The 6,150-nt window shown below is 46.1% G+C and overlaps 1 long non-coding RNA gene across 1 annotated transcript; it reads right to left on the bottom strand.

Annotated features, from left to right (window-relative positions):
* Positions 1-3,570: 3,570 nt before the first annotated feature.
* LOC105516959 lies at positions 3,571-5,448 on the bottom strand. The gene is made up of 2 exons (XR_001002584.1): positions 5,207-5,448; positions 3,571-4,589 (listed from the first exon to the last, which is right to left on the bottom strand). It is a non-coding gene; the product is annotated as an uncharacterized LOC105516959 (long non-coding RNA).
* Between the last annotated feature and the right edge of the window lie 702 nt (positions 5,449-6,150).

Here is a 6,150-nt window from a genome sequence, read left to right as displayed (position 1 = left end):
TAAAATATTCAATGGAGAACTAAGCCAAAGTTTGCTTCAAGCAAGGATGTGATCTCATCCTTCTTCTCGTCTTTATGCTTATTGAAATACAGCTATTCCTGTATGTATTTAGCTAAGTGATAGGCTTAAGCATCAGTTGTCTTTTTTGGCTAATTTGTTTCAAAAGTTATTAGCCCATGTTCACATAAAATAATATTTAAAACAGTAAAGCTCCATGTGCACAACAGTATTGATACCACTGTAATATCTCAAGACTAAATTATATACTCTCCTCCTAGCCCCCTTTCACTCCTTCACCCTTCACCACATAGGACACTTTCTGGAAAAGAAGTCCAGGCAAAGAGACGTTAGTTTAATTCTTGCTAACGTCACATAAAAATACATCACCAACTTGGAATTTCTGAATTCACATGAAAGGATGATACTCAGTTTACATGTGAAGTTTCATATTCCACTGATGTCAAAATTGGTGGACAGAAAGAGTATAGGATTGTAAAGCAATTTCAAGGCATGCTTCTAATGGCAACTTTAGCCCACAGTTTGGATCCTGTGCCCACCTGACATCTATTCTTTTTTTTTTTTTTTGAGACGGAGTCTGGCTCTGTTGCCCAGGCTGGAGTGAGTGGCACAATCTCTGCTCACTGCAAGCTCCGCCTCCCGGGTTCACGCCATTCTCCTGCCTCAGCCTCCCGAGCAGCTGGGACTATGCCCGCCACCACGCTTGGCTAATTTTTTGCATTTTTAGTAGAGACGGGGTTCCACCGTGTTAGCCAGGATGTTCTCCATCTCCTGACCTCGTGATCTGCCGCCTGGGCCTCTGACACCTATTCTTAGCTGTAGGTGGGGACCAGGTCCTAGAAAGCTGGGGAGTCAGGGGACACCACTACAGGTTTCTCTCTATTCTGCCGGCATTCTAAGTGGTTCTGTTTGGACCTAGGTGCATTAGAGCTACCCCTCAAACAGATGATGACTCTTAAGAGCCCTGGAATTTCTTTATTACCCAGGGAGTCACTGGGGACTGGCTGTAGGTGCCAGGTTTGGTGATGGCATTTTGTGAATCACTGAGCTCATTTAGGGGCAGAGCAGCTTCCTAATGTGACTATCATCTCCTCTTCCTTTCCCTCCAACACCAACCACACTTCATGGCTCTGGCCAGGTGTTTCCCAACCTACCCCTTCATACAAAGATCAGCCTGACATTGTTTGGTAGTCAGTGATATAAAGCTTGTTGTCTAAATCAGCATCTGCGGTTTTACAGACTGATAGAAAGGTACAAGATAGAACATGATTTGGGACAGGAGTCTCATCGATGTGTTGCCTTTCTGTTGCATAGAATGATATGTTTTGAAGTTGGAAGTGTCCTGAAATTTCAGAACTTCATCTTAAAGATGAGAAAAAGATTAGGTGTCATGCACAGCTATTTTGTGGCAGAATCAGAATTCAACCCCAAGTCAAGTTATGATGTCTTCTGTGTCAGAGGAAAGTCCCTTTGATAATCCCAGAAATATTAATACTTCAGTGGCAACGAATATTTGATTTCCACTTTGAAACGTAGGTCACATTAGCAGGATATTCCCTAAAGGAGCTTTGTATGCAGTTGGTCCTCTCTCTGTCAGCCGCATCTGCGACACAGGTGGACCGAGTTCAACACAGCCACACTTGTTCCAGAAGCCAATTTTGTTTGGGCCGTAATATAGAGATGGTCCCATCCAGCCTTTAAGCATGCGACGTGTAGGTAGCTCTGTTATGATAGTTGAAAGGAGAAAGCCGTAAAAGCAAAACCTCTTCTAAAAGCGAAATCTCCCACTATTTCATCCGATTTAAAATTGCAGAAGGTGACAGAAAACACCTGAGAGCTTTCCCAACCTCTCTTAAAAGAAGTCCTAGAAAACAGAAAGCATTTATTTCCTTGTGGTTTCTAAGTAATGACTAAATATGGATGCAATTTTGAACCATCGGTGGATGTTCCCAGTGTACTGTTCCTCTTTTGGGGACATCCCGTCATGTTTATTTGTCTCACTCCCTGTCCTGTCCCCCACTGAAGCGGACCTGTGCACGGCTGACGGTTGTACCAAGATGCGCAGCTTCTTCCTGTTTCCAGGGCGGTGTGACGGGAGGCAGGAGCGTGTCCGCAAAGAGGGAAGAAAAGAAAATCCCATGGCGGCTTATTTATCTACTGCTTATTTGTCTACTGCTTCTGGCCCTGCTGAGACGTGAAGTCATTCTCACTTCTTCGTGTTCGGAACTATCGCCTGCGGCTTGTTGAAAACTTAGCGCTAGACCTGCCTCTCGGAGGGAGACTCGCTCCCTCTGGAAATGCCCAGCTGAGGATGCGCGTGGCGCGTGTTGCAGCACAGTGCCTGGGAGCTGGACACTGTGGACAGGTGCGCGGCCGGGCGTGGGGACGGGTGCGCGGCGGCCGGGCGTGGGGACATGTGCGCTGCAGCTGGAGCTGGCCCCACATTCTTTCACTTCCTGAATCGTAATGCCCTCAGTGAGTTGCAATTTCATATTGCTACATTTGTTTTTACTGATGTCAAATCCTGGCAGTTAAATCTCTAAAGGCTTACTAAAAAATGCGAATATATTGTGTATTTACATATCTAAGGAGAAGACCCTTTGGCCACCCAGGAGACCAGGACTCTGGTTTTTTCTTCCAGTTAACTGTGGAGGACACGCCGTTGCTGCTGGCGCTGCTGCAGGAGGAGAAATCTCCTTGTTCTCCCTTCTTCCTGCTCTCCAGTCCCCTGTCTGGGCTTCCCGTTTGCTGAACCCAGCCAGAAGCCAGCCGAGCTCGGGAAGCGTAGTTTGCACGGGGTGTATCCAGAGACACAGTTCGGAGCAAGGGAAGCGAGAGGAAGAGATCCAACCTCAGGACAAAGGGCCAAGAACTTGGAGAGGACTTGGCCTAGGAGACCATCTAGGGTGCGCGCGTTATCCAGGGCGAGGGGCATAAAGCTTCATGTCGGTTCAAAGTAGCAGAGTCTGGGCTCTGCTCTGGGAGTCAGAGCTGGGGGCCTTTAGGGCGCTTCCTATGCAGAGAGCCCAGGTTTATCAGAAAAGAAAGGAACTTTCTTTTTTACCATCTAGCCTTCACCTTGGCAGGGAGACAGGTGTTTTGAGTAGAAACCCTTCAACTCAACGTGTCAAACCAGTGCCTCAGCAGAGCTGTGCCTGGCCTGCCCGCCTCTCCCCTGCCCTCGGTTTTGGTCCAGAGTCTCTCTCAGCCGAGCTGTGCCTGGCCTGCCCGCCTCTCCCTGCCCTCGGTTTTGGTCCAGAGTCTCTCTCAGCAGAGCTGTGCCTGGCCTGCCCGCCTCTCCCTGCCCTCGGGTTTGGTCCAGAGTCTCTCTCAGCAGAGCTGTGCCTGGCCTGCCCGCCTCTCCCCTGCCCTCGGGTTTGGTCCAGAGTCTCTCTCAGCAGAGCTGTGCCTGGCCTGCCCGCCTCTCCCTGCCCTCGGTTTTGGTCCAGAGTCTCTCTCAGCAGAGCTGTATCCTGCGGGGAAGCTGAAATCACTGCAACGAACAATTATATTAACAGTCTAGTTAAGAATAAAAAAACAATAGGACAGATGGGCCTTGGTGGAGGTTTATTTTCTATGGAGAAATAAACGCAGTGGCTGCTTTTGGACTCCACTCTGTACAGCACGGTAATGAACGGAGAGTTAGGTGGTGACTAAAGAATTTGGATTCTTTCCTCCAGATTACAATGCTCGTTAAGGAGCAGCCTGTAATGAAATCTGCGGCGTGAGCTTAAAACCAGCTAAGTTATTATTATAAAAGTCACAGTCTGCACAGGGCTTCATAAATTCACACCAGGGAGAGCTTCTAACAGGATTCCCACCCTCCACCCCCCACGCAGACTTCAGAGCTCCTTGCTGGGTCTCCACTCAGAGGCTTATCCCATGGTCAAGCAGGGAAGGCCGTTGTGTGTTAAAACACCTGGCCGCCCAGCTTTGGGAACACTGAGCACTTTCGACATGACAGTCCCCACTGGCCCACACCGCATTTCTTACAGTGAGCTTGGTTTTTAACTGCATTGTTTTGCTTAACAAGTTTTTTTTTTTTTTTTTTCCCCTACAGATGTAACCTTTTCCTGTGTTTCCTGACTGGGACACCAGCTGGATATTCTAGCTAACTTTGGTAGATATATATCACTGTTTCTTTACCAGTCTTGTTTTAAGCAATCTACATGTTGCTTGCCCTGATCAATCCATCACTACCCTTGAAAAGGTCATGGTTCTCTCATCAGGAAACTTTTCAAAAATCCTTGGCTGTGATTTATCTTATGTTACAGGCTCTGACAGTGATTCTGCGGCAGCGAGGCCCATTAGTTTCTTGTAAGGTCATTCCCCTGCTGTCGCATGCGGAGTGAGTGTCAGTTATGCTTGCCTGAGTTGGAAGCATCCTCTCGGGTGATTTCAAGGCGGGGCGAAGGCAGGGCCATGACTGGTTTCTGTGTGAGACTCACTGGGGTTAGACAGGTGGTCCACGGGGGAGAGGGAGGGTGGCCCCTGTAGGTGGTGGAGCCTCAAAGATAACTCTTATGTTCAATCCTGCCTCACCAAGATTCAGTTCACAAAGATAAGCATGCCTTGAAATATTTAATATTTTATCTTATTATATTCATATTCTGTGGTTGTTTAAAAATTCTTCAATATGTTATAAACAAATGTATCTGATTCCCTGTAAGCTTCATAGGGACGTTAATTATTACTGACATGAGGAATTAAAGGCAGCCTAGATATTATTTTTAGAAATTACAGCATTTGAAAATCATATTCAGTGAATTTCAGAGAAATTATATGTATCCTATTTAATACTCAGTAATGTTTGGTGAAAGGGTCAGACACTGTGGGGTGAAAAGTGGCATTATGAAGTCAAATAATTTGTTTTCATGTTTAGGAAGACATGTTGAGGGAGATAGTTTTGGTTATATGAATTCTCTGTGATAAGGGCAAAATCAGATGTTATATAGGAAGAATTTATGATACCCACACAATTGCAAAATCGCACTGTTTTCCCATTCAATAATCTCAGCCACCTAAAAGACGTCCAGTGTATATTTTCTGTTTTTTCTAGATATATTGTCATTTCAAATGCTCATTTATTCCAGAAGCACCTGTTAGGACATTGTACTCATTTCCTTTCAGTATAAGGTCCTGCGTTGCCTACTGAGAATGAGACACTGAAGAAGACAGAAAGTCCCACCTTGAAGAGCTTCCAAGTGTAGTGAGTCTCCTGCCTCAGGTGTGGCTGGAACCGTGGGAAACACTCGGCTGACTGTGCAGGAGACACTGGGTGGCAGGCGGAAGGCGACGGCAGGAAATTGAGTTCAGGTGCAGGGGACACTCCTGAGAGCATTCCTGCTCTGTCCCCGTGGCCTGAGTGGCCTCTTCTCAGTTGCACAGGTCGGTTTTCTCTGCTCTGCACTCCCTCTCTCCCAAGGCACCCTTTAGAAAAGTGTAAATTTGTAAGGGTGGTTCGCCCTTGACTTTATCCCGTGTCTGCAGTAGGGGCACCAACACTAGGACTGAAACTAGAGCTTGCTATTGTTGATCAAACCATCAGGGTTAATAGGTCACATAAGTTACATTTATGGACTGGGAAAGAAATGGAAGAAAGTCAGAGTACAAGTAATAAAGGGTTACCAGGTCCCTAGACCTGAAAGGGCCAATGCATTCATGCAGTAGGTGTCCGGGATCCTCACATGGTCCTTCATGCTTAGGAGCACGGTCCCTGGTCTTCACTACACACACCAGAGCCTGCCTGCCTTTCGTGGTCCTTCATATTTGCAGTGTGTGGGTTGGAGCTGCTTTCTCAGCCATGACAGTGACTGAAGGGAATATCAGTCTGTTGATGAATGATGCTTGGAGATTTCATTTTCAAAATATATTTTAAAATTACCCAATTATGTGATATTGCGTTGGAAAGTTCTTAGATTCGGTTTCACTTTAGAAATGGGATTTGGCCCTAAGAGTGAAAGGAAAGAAATGTGTTCCTAATTATTCCCAGATAATTAAAATTGATGCTGTTATTGATGCTTGTTGAATTAGACGCAAAGGGAAGACATCTTATTGTTTAATAATTCAAATAATTTGAATTAGATTTTAAATTGGCCTCAGGAAGATCCCCTCGGTTCATTTACTGGTAAT

The sequence above is a fragment of the Colobus angolensis genome, unplaced genomic scaffold (genome assembly GCF_000951035.1).
Source record: "Colobus angolensis palliatus isolate OR3802 unplaced genomic scaffold, Cang.pa_1.0 Scaffold296, whole genome shotgun sequence".
Lineage (NCBI taxonomy): Eukaryota > Metazoa > Chordata > Mammalia > Primates > Cercopithecidae > Colobus > Colobus angolensis.
Note: the sequence above shows the minus strand (reverse complement) of the source record. Positions and strands in the feature narration are given on the sequence as shown.